Source organism: Corylus avellana, chromosome ca10 (genome assembly GCF_901000735.1).
Source record: "Corylus avellana chromosome ca10, CavTom2PMs-1.0".
NCBI classification, from domain to species: Eukaryota; Viridiplantae; Streptophyta; class Magnoliopsida; order Fagales; family Betulaceae; genus Corylus; species Corylus avellana.
In genome coordinates this window covers 19,611,008-19,623,250 of record NC_081550.1, presented here as the reverse complement: position 1 = coordinate 19,623,250, position 12,243 = coordinate 19,611,008, and the positions used below count along the sequence as shown (strand labels likewise).

Here is a 12,243-nt window from a genome sequence, read left to right as displayed (position 1 = left end):
TTTTTCTGACGTGGCACATCCCCACGTCAGCAAGCATCTGACGTGGTAAGTCCCGCCACGTCAGCAATTATATCAATGTTTATTTTTAAAAAAACTGAAATATTTTTCCCGACGTTCATGTATTTTACACGTCAGATTTTTCTGACGTGTTTGTCGTAACACGTCAGAAAATTCTGACGTGTTACTATTCACGTGTCAGGAAAAAAATTCCTGACGTTTTAAATTTTAAATGTCAGAAAATTACTGATGTGGCAAAAAACTTATACTGTAGCACACGTCAGAAAATGCCATTTTTTTTTGTAGTGCTACTTGTCAAATAAAAAATTACATATATTAATTATTATCAAACATAGGAATATATAGAATCAAGCACGTGCCTCTCCAAATAATAAATACGAAAAAGCTCTTTCCTAGGGAGTAGAAAGCAAAGTTCCCAAAAAAAAAAAAAAAAAAAACGAAAGCAATACAATAGTACTGTGAGGGACAACAAAAGGAATATATATATTAAAAATATTGGACCTCCATAGTCATATTAAAACGACCTAATCATCTCCACTAGTCTATTTATGGAATTGTAAGAAGAACCACCTTCTTTAATGCAAAGTTTAACATTCTCCTTCAATTTCTTAGCCTTTTCCCTCATGGCCTCTGATGCAGCGTGACTTAGTAGGCTGCAGCGAAGAACAACAATAAAAAAACGGATAAACAATTCCAGATCTAGATTCTATCAAAGACCTAAGAATTCTTCTAAAAACAATAGATACTCTCTAAAGTTTATAGGAAAAGAAGAATAAACTCAACTCTGGATATTCTCATTAATCAAAATCAATAATAATCAACAACTGTTTTCTCTGGAGGCTATAAGCATATATTTATAGCCTAAAACCCTAAACATAATAAAATATGACATAAATACCCCCAAAACCCTAAACCTAATAAAAATGCGGAATGTAACATAAACAGCTCCGTGTGCGATCGATCACAGGTACATGTGCGATCGATCGCACTTCCAGGGGACTTGCGATCTGCATCATTCTCCCCTTGTTGGAGAGAATTCGACCTCGAATTCGGCCGGTTCTTTCCACGGTCTTTCGGATGTCCAGTCAACTCATTCCACTCGCCCTTCCTCAAGATCAAGGAAATACAACAGCCCAAAATAAACGTGACGCTTCTCATCATCGAAATACCTTGATGATTGTCATGAAAGCCCCACACACCACTTGGCAATACTTCAAATTTGCCGTTCTTCTCTCGTTCATTCTCCCTTTCACGTGCCATGAAGATACTCGAGGATGGGTCAACCGTTGTTTCCCTTGTGAACATATAATTCTCCTCATCCGCATAGAACTCATCACAATTGTTGTTAGGAGAATTTAAAATATTTTCAACACCAAGAAAATCAACATAACCTCTTCATCATTATAATTAGGCACTTCACTTGAAAAGTCTTCATCAACCTCTTCATAATTGTCGATGTCACCCGTGGGCTTTTCCTCTTCCAATTGATCATCTTCGGGGTAGAGGCCGCCAAACATGGGAGAAAAACCATCTTCTTTGTACTCTTCCTCTTGGTCATCTTTTTCGGGGTAGAGGCCGCCAAACATGGGAGAAAATCCATCATCTTCGTCCTCGTCCTCTAGGTCGGATGCCAAAGGTCCTTCAATCGGTTCTTCCTCATCAACATCGTCATCATAGGTTGGTGGGGAATCCCAATTCACGAATCCTTGCGAAGGATCTTCAACATCTTCATGACTGAACTCTTCATCAATGAATTTGGACTCCTCAAACTCTTCATCCACAGATTATTTTTCCTCCTCCACAGACTATGGATTCGGTTTAAGGATTTGTGGTTGGCAAGTAAGGGCCCAATTGCCCTGTCGTGGACTCTTGCTTCACTCCATGTCTCCTTAAATACCTCTTTTTTGTAGGAATTTTCTGTTTTCTTCGTCACAGCCATAGACCATTGTCTCCAATTTTGTGACTTTTGACCCATGGTATAACTATGGGGCAAGAAAGCGACCCGCATATATTTCAATAGTTTCTCCCAACTATTGATCTTCAATTTGCCTTCTCGCTTCCTAGTTTTCTTCAGTTGTTGCCACCACGCATCAACTCTTCCCCGGAATGTATGTACCACCAAAGAGACTCGTTGTTCATCGGGCACCCCGTTGAATTCAAAAACCTCTTCAACAGCCAACACCCAATCCAGAAATTCGTCGGGTTCTAGATCCTCGTCGAATTTCGGAATTTTGAGTTCGAATTTACTTACCCGCCGATTGGCATGAGCTTGCGCAAGGTGCTGACGTCCGTACGTTCGGCGCTCCGCAAACGGGTTTCTAGATTCGTTCCCATGTTGACCACACAAGTTGGATAATTTGGTAGTAAGGTCTTCAATTTGATCCCTCATAGCCCTAAATCGATCCTCCGTGTGTTGCCAAAGTTAAGCGATAGATTTGCCTTCCGCCTCCGCGAATCGCAGTCTTGGTTGGCGACGACAATTGTTTGGCCCACCACTCATGTGCCTCAAACGAATCGCCGGTTGCTCCTTACATGCTGTCCCCATGCGCACGTGCACCTCGTTCATGTCTGCAAAGCGGTTGCTCCTCCCCATTCATGGAAAGTAACTGAGCTCTGATACCAACTGATGTAGCGTGACTTAGTAGGCTGCAGCGAAGAACAACAATAAAAGAACGGATAAACAATTCCAGATCTAAATTCTATCAAAGACCTAAGAATTCTTCTAAAAACAATAGATACTCTCTAAAGTTTATAGGAAAAGAAGAATAAACTCAACTCTGGGTATTCTCATTAATCAAAATCAATAATAATCAACAAATGTTTTCTCTGGAGGCTATAAGCATATATTTATAGCCTAAAACCCTAAACATAATAAAATATGACATAAATACCCCCAAAACCCTAAACCTAATAAAATAACGAAATATTGACTCCCAAAACCCTAATCCAACTAAAACAAGGAAATAAAGACGGCTTAACCTAATTAAAATGCGGAATGTAACATAAACAGCTCTGTGTGCGATCGATCACAGGTACATGTGCGATTGATCGCAGTTCCAGGGACTTGGTGCGCAAATGTCTGGAATTGCGCTCGATCGCAGGTACATGTGTGATCGATCGCACTTCCAGGGGACTTGCTATCTACATCAGCCTCCCCTTCTTCATCGATCATAAGTTTTTTTACAGCTTTCTCTATCTCACCTCTCTCCAGATCACGTTCCAATTCCAGGCCTACCTTCCATACATGGCTAACATATCTTGCATTCATTTTTTGGTCCCCAAAACATGGTCTGCATTTCATTGGAATTCCTTCACAAATACTCTCAAGCGTTGAATTCCATCCACAATGGCTCAAAAACCCTCCCACCGCACCATGTGCCAAAACTTTTTTTTGGGGTGCCCATTTCACAATATAGCCCCTCTCACCAATGTGTTTTTTTTAAACTTTGGGGCAGTACCTCACTCCATTCTGCACCAAGAATTGAGCTTGGCCGAACCACCCACAAGAAAGGTTGTTGGCTGTTCACTAGCCCCCAACCCGTTTCAACAAGCTCTTTGACGTCCATGGATGCTATGCTTCCCAAGCTTACATCAATAACTGAGTTACAACTTTGCTTATCAAGCAATGCCAAGCAACTAGTGTCCTCTTCCAATAAGCTACTAGAGGAGGCTGAAGAAATTCTATGCAATGGACCGATTGGGAAGGTAGGAACTTGACATTGCTGTTGGATCTTTGCCAATAACGAATTTTCAAGGCAATCAACTGTATCATAAATGATGGCTGAAGATGTTCTAATGTTACTAGTTTTACTCAGTAGTTGCAAAAAGTTCTCTAATTTTTCCTGAAATATAGGTAGATCTTTGAATCTGAGTGGATAAAGCCCCAGAGTTGGATCGTTCGACCTAGATTCTGTAATACAAAAAAGTTTTTAAGTGATTAGTTTGATGGGTTATGATCCTGCAAGAAGATAATTTAGATTTCAAATCTGATTATATATACAGTTTCATTTAACCAATCCTCACGTAAAAAAAAAATTCAAAAATTGGTCGGGACTGCCACGTCTACATTTTGAAATAATTATAAAATAAAAATGTGATAGCAATATTACTGTATCCTTTTTTCATGTTGAATATACCTAGGAAGGGAATGTGGCCTTCTGCCTTTAGTTGGAAAAGGGCATCACGAGCAAGAGAAACGGCAGCACTACCTAATCGAAAGATAATGCATGGAAGCTTCAGATCCTTTGCAGCTGCTTCGGAGAAGTACATGAGCTGATCGTAGATGATGCAAGCGATTCCATCGTACGGTCCCAGTTGCCTCATCACTTGAGCCAAGCATTCCTGGAAACGAGCTTTGCAATCTGTATTAAGCTGCAATGCAAAATCTATGATCTCGCCAGTGGTGGCGGCCGATGATGAGGTATCTGGTAAGGGGAGAAAGCTGAAATCCGGGTGGCTGGAAGGTTTAGGGGAGTTGTATTGGGCGTGAACGACAGTGATGGAGAAGCTATTGGAGTGGAGGATGCTTCCCAACTGAAGCATTGGGTTTATGTGGCCTTGAAACGGACCTGGTACAAGCACCACCCGGTTGAGACGCCGGATATTTCCTCGCTTTTCCATCTCCGCTTGTCTCTCACACACGCGCACGGTTTTTCTCATGGGAGCCAAAATTGCTTGAAATGAAGTTCTTATACCAACTGACTCTGAATAAAACAGTTTTCTGGGTCCGATTGCGTATGCAATGACGAAGGTCTAGAAGTGGAGTAATCACATAATTGATGTCAACTTTTGACTACATAAACTGTAAGGAAACACGTGGCTTTTCTTTGACCCATTTTGTCGGCGGGCCGCGGCTGATGGGATTTTGTCAATAACTTTTTTTACTTTTCTCTATATTATTTAAATATTATTTTTTTATAAAATACAAATAATAAAATAATTTATAAAAAAATTCTTTTAATTCCTTATGCATTGAGCATCACTTTAGCATTCACAATATTGGGCCGTGATTCTTAGCATGCTGACACTCAAGCCATTTTAATTTTTTTTTTAATTTTTTAATATTAAAAAAAAAAGAAAAAAAATTTGTGGCCGTGCCGTTCTCTTTTACTTCGCCCCACAATATTTAGAAAGCAATCGAAAAACTGATGCACCTAATTTTTTGTGATTTTTTTAAAATTTTCCCATATATAGAAAAAGTAATGAAAGAAAAAAAAAAAAAAAAAAAAAAAAGTCTGACGGCCGATAGGAAATAATGACCCATGTAAATTGTCTCTTTCCAAGAGCTTTATTCACGTGAACCAATGTGAATATGTCTCCCAACAGAAAAAAATCTCAACCCCCGAAAGGGACTGCGACTCTCTACGGTTCAAATGGAGAGGAGCCAAATACTCGTATTAAAGGAGTGTTTAGGAGCTCAGCCTACTTTCGTATTCTGTATCCCTTTTTGTTTAGGAAAAAACAATAATTTCTAGATTAGTCATATTGCATTTTTACACAAAATGATTAAATAAATAAATAAACTTACCCCTACATAGATTAAATGCATTTTAAAATTTTAGATGCATTTGTGCATAGTGTCATGCTACATGTACATACATAAACTTTAATAATTTCTAGATTAGTCATGTGTTTTTTGTTGTTGTTAATTTCACAGAGAAAAGATCTAAGATTTACATACATACGTAAAGAAAATAACAACAACAAAAAACACATAAATTTCTAAGTTTTCAAGCCGATAGCCAATCTATGAAAAAAAAAAAAAAAAAAATCAACTTTTCAGATTCTTAACCAAATTTACAAGCTAAATAACAGAAAAATTAACCAAAAGAAAACCCCAAGATTAACCTATGAAGTAAGTAAGAGACCAACCTAATAATTTAGTTTTTTTGGGGGGGAGTGGGGGAGATCCGCCTGCCAGTAGAACGCCACTGCAAGTGCATTAATTATAAAGACTTTTTGGAAGCTAGTTATAGCAATTTGAATAATCAATAATATTTTTTTTGAGGAAGTGGGAGGGGGAGGACCATGGCCCCAGCCAGTCCCCCCCCTCCTTCCATCTTTGCTCTAAGCTCAATTCCTAATTTAAATGGTCTTGTAATTTGGATATTATGATTATTAAATATTAAGAATATTATTTGTTAGAATTTAAACATTCAATTAGAGAGTATGACACAATTCTAAGCTCAATTCCTCATTGTATTTAAGTACCAGTGATTAGAAAAAGAAGAAAAAAGAAAAAAGTACTAGTTCATTACACGCTGCAAAAAAAAAAAAAAAAAAAAATTGCTTTGGTCTTCTCCCATAAAACTTCCTAGCTCCGTCCCTGCTCCCAACTCAACTCTAAACCTAAACCTTACAACATACAATATTTTGGTACTAAATTTGATTGCATACAATATTTTGGTATTAAATTTGCCGTTACTACAAACTTGGCACTTGTTAATGTTTAGAATGAGCAGGAGGTATGAATTAATTACTTGTTATTATTTATCGTAATAAATAAACAAAAATAACTAGATACTCTTTTTAATAGAGCGAGAAATGATAATCTTGCATGGCAAACTTTATTATACAAATAATTAAATGAAAAATATTTTGGATATTATGATTTTTGTACAAATTGACATGATAGTCCATAATTAGAATCCACACACCCAACCACCATTGGGGGTGGTTTCAGCCACCCCCTAAGCTATATGGGGGTAGCTTGGCCACCCCCAATACCCACTGGGGGTGTCTTCTACCACCCCCTTGGAGCCAAGGGAGTGGTCGAGCCACCCCCATTCGGCCAGATGGGGATGGCCTGGCCAGGCCACCCCCTTGGCCAAAAGGGGTGGCTTGGCCAAGGGGGTGGCTCGGCCAACCCCAATTTTTTTTTCTTTTTTTTTTTTTTTTTTGGAGCTTTAAAGCATCTTTGCATTCTCTTTGATATACGTCTTTGCAATTAAAATGACTTGATCATGTCTATTAGCTCTTTCAAGGAATTGCTGGAAGAACCACCTTCTCTAATGAAAAGTTCACATCTCTCCTTCAAATTCTTTCCTCTCTTTCGCATCTCTTTTCCGTCTTCATTCACCATCTTATAGCTCGCTCTATCTCACCTCTCTCCAATTGATCACTCTCCAATTCCAAGCCTACCTTCCATACATGACTCACATACTTTGTATTTATCCTCTGATCTCCGAAGCGCAGCCTGCATATTAATGGAATTCCTTCACAAATACTCTCCAGTGTTGAATTCCATCCACAATGGCTCAAAAACCTTCACAAATGCTGCCCAACGGAAGCATTGGGTTTATGTGGCCTTTGGAACTGCGTCGGTACCAGCACCACCCGCCGAAGACATCTCTTTCCTTCCTTTTCCATTTTTTTTTTCTTTCTCTCTCAGACACTTGCACACACAGAGTTTGCACCTTTAAATTGAAGAAAAATCGATCATAGAGATGCGTATGCAATGACGAAGGATTGGAGTTTTTTTTTTTTAATAAGTAATGAAGGTTTGGAGTTGGGCTACGTATAGTCGAATAATCACATTGACTGGATCTAGATAAGCCGTAAAGAAAGTAATGGCTTTTGTTTGAACCCTTTTTCCTGGCGGCTGGCGGCTTTGTGGTCTATTTCTTGCACTTTACAAGATGCCGAAACTCGAAAGGGTAGTAAGAAACAATAGCCTGCATTATTGCATATTTTAACACTCAATGTTATCTATATATATATATATATATATATATATATATATATATTTTCTCCCCCAATAGATTCTCACAATGAGCACCAAATTAAAGGAAAGAAATGAAGACCATCATCATTAATTATGTAGATAAATGATATATTTATTTGTTCACCAATTTTCATTGAACTTAATATCACAGTAGCTCATGAGCGTTCGAACTTGAGATCAGCTTGTATAAACTCGATTAGTACTCGACTCGATTATGTTGTTAGCCATGTGTTATGAAATTCGGTTAAAACTTGGTACAATAACTGCTGATCAGGGTCATCTTAATGAACCCATGTATAAACCATATATATACTCATTAATTCATAATTACTTTTTTTTATCTTCAAAAAAAAAAAAAAAAAAGGAAAAACAAAAGACTACTTTTTTAGATTGAATGCACGTCTATCTACTTGTCAAATAAAAAATTACATATATTAATTATTATCAAACATAGGAATATATAGAATCAAAGCACGTGCCTCTCCAAATAATAAATTAAGAAAAAGCTCTTTCCTAGGGAGTAGAAAGCAATACAACAGTACCATGAGGGACAACAAAAGGAAAATATATATATATATATATTAAAAATATTGGACCTTCATAGTCATATTAAAACGACCTAATCATCTCCACTAGTCTATTTATGGAATTGTAAGAAGAACCACCTTCTTTAATGCAAAGTTTAATATTCTCCTTCAATTTCTTAGCCTTTTCCCTCATGGCCTCCCCTTCTTCATCGACCATAAGTTTTTTTTATAGCTCTCTCTATTTCACCTCTCTGCAGATCACCTTCCAATTCTAGGCCTACCCTCCATACATGGCTAACATATCTTGCATTCACTTTTTGGTCCCTGAAACATGGTCTGCATATGATTGGAATTCCTTCACAAATACTTTCCAGTGTTGAATTCCATCCACAATGGCTCAAAAACCCTCCCACTGCATCGTGTGCCAGAATTTTTTTTTTAGGCGCCCATTTCACAATGTAACCCCTCTCGCTAATGTTTTCTTTGAAACCTTCGGACAGTACTTCAATCCATTTTGCACCATAAATTGAGCCTGGCCGAAGCACCCATAAAAAAGGTTGCTTGCTGTGTGCTAGCCCCCAAGCCAACTCAACAAGCTCTTTGACATCCATGAATGTCCCACTTCCCAAACTTACGTAAATGACTGAGTTAAAACTTTGCTTATCAAGCCACGCCAAGCAACTAGTATCCTCTTCCAATAAGCTGTTAGAGGAGGCCGAAGCAATCTTGTGCATAGGGCCTATTGGGAAGATTGGAACTTGACATTTCTGTTGGAGCTTTACCAATGATGAATTTTCAAGGTAGTCAATTGTATTATTAATGATGGCCGAAGATGTTTCAAAGTTGGAAATTTTACTCAGCATTTGCATAATCTTCTCTAGTACTGTTCCAGATGCGGGTAGACTTATATCCTTGTATCTAAGTGGATAAAGCTCTGGAATTGGATCCTGCAACTTATATTCTGTAATCCAAAAAAGTTTTAAGTGATTAATTCGATGGGATGTTATCATTTAGCAGTAACAAGTTAATTTATGCATAGAGTAATTCTATTTAGTAAACTCCTGTGTAATAAAATTATCTGCAAAAGACAGGCCTGAAGCATTATATATATATATATATATATATACCTGGGACGGGAAGGTGGCCTTCTGCCATTAGTTGGAAAAGGGAATAACGGGCAAAAAAATTGGAAGCACTAGTTGTGCGTAAGAGTTAAGACGATGCTTGGAAGCTTCAGATCCTTTGCCGTTTCTTGAGAGAAGAACATGAAGTCATCGTGTATAATGCAGGCGATTCTGTCGTGGGAGCCGAGTTGCCTCATCACTTGAGCCAAGCATTCTGGGAAACGAGTTTTGCATTTGGCATTAAGCTCCGTTACAAAATCTATTGATTGGCCACCTACGATGGTCTGGTCAGTTGAGGAATCTGGCAAGGGAATAAAGCTGAAATCTGGGTGGCTTGAAGGGTCTTGGGAGTTGTATTGGGCGTGAAAGACAGTGATGGAAAAGCCATTGGAGTGGAGAATGCCGCCCAACTGAAGCATCGGGTTTATGTGGCCTTGGAACGGCGTCGGTACCAGCACTGTTAGTTCTTGTGTTGGCTTAATTCAGTTCCAAAATGCAGATGCTACTGTTCACGTCTCAAACACCGATATAGAATGTTCAGAATCCAATCTCCACCGTTCATAATGTAGATTCATGTGTTATGAACGTCCCTGAAAAATTTCAGCTCAATCGGACCACAAACGCCCATCGATCGGAGCTGTTGATGAAGACTGGACAGGCCGGGTCCGGACCGCAATTCCCCGGGTCCGGACCTCATTTCCAGAAACTAAAATCTTGCTCCGCGAAGCCATGTCCGGACCGCCCATTAACATGTCCGGACACCCTGTAAGTTTTATGCCCAAAAACATGATTTTAAGTGGGTTAGGTCTAGGGTTTTGTCGGGGGTATATATACATCATTATAGAAGAGAGAAGCACGAATTTTCACCCCCAGAGAGTTCGTGTGAGGCTGTGCTTGAGTGATTATTTTGTTGTGAGCCAAATTGATTCCTCTTAGAGGATTTTTGTTAGTATTGATTGTGTGCTTAATTGAAGTCTATCGGAAGGGTCCGATAAAGGAGAATCACGTTGAAGAAGATTGTGAGCGAGGAGACAAGTTGGAGGCTTGTCGATCTTACAGAGTCAAGGTCTTGCAAAGGGTTGTAAGTGTTCCTAGTGTCTGTAATCTCTGGATAATCTTTTGATAGTGATTTCCTGGGTTTGGCTGCCCCGGAGAGGTTTTACTTTTAGAACGTTTTCTAAAAGGTTTCCTCTTCGTCACCAAAATCTTTGTGTGTGATTGTTCATATTTTGGTGAATGTTTGTTTTGATATATATCTGTTAATTCCGCATAAAATGGTGATATTTATCTGTTTAGAATTTTTCAAGCACCACCCGCCGGAGACATCTATTTCCTTCCTTTCTCCCTCACACACGTACAGACACGCGCACAAAGAGTTTGCGCCTTTAAATTGAAGAAAAATCGATCATAGAGATGCATTTGCGATGACGAAGGTTTAGAGTTTGGGCTTGACCGGATAACCCGTAAAGAAAGTTGTGGCTCTTGTTTGATCCCTTTTTATATTTCCCGGCTGCTGGGTGCTGGCGGCATTGAAAGTCTATATATCTCATAATCCTAACTATTATTTTTGAATTAAATTGTTTAGATTTTATAACACTCACCGTTTACAACATATAATATTATTAGTTTTAGATATAAAATACACACACATGCACATATCACAAGTGATAACATGCTGATCGAGATGATAATATATATCTCAACCATTTGGATTAAAGTTTAAATAATACTGCCTAATCATTAGCTAAGTTAAATGTTGTTTAATCTCTTATAAGCATGTAATGACACACTAAAAATGCACATAAATTGTAGATGCTTGCTGGAAATGGTGAAACTTTTGGGTTTAATTAATTCTACTTATTCATCAAAATGCGTACGTCTGTAATGACGATTGAAAGTTCAGAGTTGGACAAAGAGTTGGGTCAAAGGAAGCGGCCATCTTTTGTTTGACCGCTTTGTCCTGTCAGGCTGATAGTGTCCCTTGTGGTGTCGGTGGATATTACAGTAGTTTTATTTGAATATATATATATATATATATATATATATATATAGTTTAAATCCAAATTAACCTACCTGATACGAGATAGGAGTTACCAAGTGTACAATATTATCCTATATAATTGAAAAACAGAGCATGATTTGGTATCTTGCCAAATCAAAATATTACTTTTGACTTTGGCAACTTGACATTTCTACAACCGAATATACCGTGGAAATGAAACAATTTCAGTGGGACATGGCCCAGGTTTGCTTATTGCCAACACTGGTGTAGCATTGAACAACAGTTGATGCACTGCTTTGATCGATCAAGCTTAGATTGATCGAGGCATCCACCGAGATGTTCCAAACTTCAATTCTTGATGTTTCTTGAACCGCATTTTGATCCTGACTCAACTATATACCTAAACCTTACAACTTGCAATGAAACTAAATTTGCTAATACTAAAAACTTACGGTTGTAATTGTTTAGAATGAGTAGGAGGTCTGAATTAATTACTTGTTATTACTTATTGTAATAAATAAACAAAAGTAAATATATACTCTATTTTATAGAGCGAGAAATGATAAACTAGCATGACAAACTTCATTGTACAAATAATTAAATGAAAAAAGTTTAAGATATTATGATTTTTGTATAAATTGATGTAACAGTTAATAATTAGAATCTGCACACATAATATAACTTAATCTATTCATCAATTTAAAGAAAAAAAATATGTTATTATCAAAGCATCTTTCTATTTTTTTTCCCCGAGCTTTAAAGCATCTTTGCATTCTCTTTCTTATATCAAAGTGTCTTTGTAATTAAAATGACTTGATCATGTCTATTAGCTCGTTCAAGGAATTGCTG

The 12,243-nt window shown here is 37.9% G+C and overlaps 2 pseudogenes; both read right to left on the bottom strand.

Moving 5' to 3' along the window:
- Positions 1–532: 532 nt before the first annotated feature.
- Positions 533–4,638, bottom strand: LOC132164783 (UDP-glycosyltransferase 76E2-like; annotated as a pseudogene).
- Positions 4,639–8,350: 3,712 nt separating this feature from the next.
- LOC132163110 (UDP-glycosyltransferase 76E1-like) lies at positions 8,351–10,811 on the bottom strand (annotated as a pseudogene).
- Between the last annotated feature and the right edge of the window lie 1,432 nt (positions 10,812–12,243).